Source organism: Marmota marmota, unplaced genomic scaffold (genome assembly GCF_001458135.2).
Source record: "Marmota marmota marmota unplaced genomic scaffold, marMar, whole genome shotgun sequence".
NCBI lineage: Eukaryota > Metazoa > Chordata > Mammalia > Rodentia > Sciuridae > Marmota > Marmota marmota.
In genome coordinates this window covers 4,967,443-4,968,097 of record NW_026000101.1, presented here as the reverse complement: position 1 = coordinate 4,968,097, position 655 = coordinate 4,967,443, and the positions used below count along the sequence as shown (strand labels likewise).

Genomic DNA, 655 nt, shown 5'->3' with positions numbered 1-655 from the left:
TGCCATTCTGACTGGAGTGAGATGGTATCTTAGAGTAGTTTTGATTTGCATTTCTCTAATTGCTAGAGATGTTGAACATTTTTTCATATATTTGGTGATTGATTGTATATCCTCTTCTGAGAAGTGTCTGTTCAGTTCCTTGGCCCATTATTGATTGGGTTATTTGTTTTTTAGGTGTTAAAGTTTTTGGGTGCTTTATATATCCTAGAAATTAGTGCTCTATCTTATGCACTTGTGGTAAAGATTCATTCTGTAGGATCTTTTTTTTTTCTTAATATGGAATGCGTCACGAATTTGCGTGTCATCCTTGCGCAGGGGTGATGCTAATCTTCTCTGTATCGTTCCAGTTTTAGTATATGTACTGCCAAAGCGAGCACTGTGTAGTCTCTTTATTCACCTCACTAACTGTTTCTTTTGCAAAGAAGCTTTTTAGTTTGAATCCATCCCATTTATCAATTCTGGTTTTAATTCTTGCGCTATAGGAGTCTTATTAAGGAAGTTGAGGTCTAATTCGACATGATGGAGATTAGGGCCTACTTTTTCTTCCATTAGGCCAAGGTCTCTGGTTTAATTCCTAAGTCCTTGATCCACTTTGAGTTGAGTTTTGTGCATGGTGAGAGATAGAGGTTTAATTTCATTTTGTTACATATGGATT

The 655-nt window shown here is 36.2% G+C and overlaps 1 non-coding gene across 1 annotated transcript; it reads right to left on the bottom strand.

Moving 5' to 3' along the window:
* Positions 1-270: 270 nt before the first annotated feature.
* On the bottom strand, positions 271-377 carry LOC125610717. The gene has a single exon (XR_007340718.1). It is a non-coding gene; the product is annotated as a U6 spliceosomal RNA (small nuclear RNA).
* Positions 378-655: the final 278 nt, after the last annotated feature.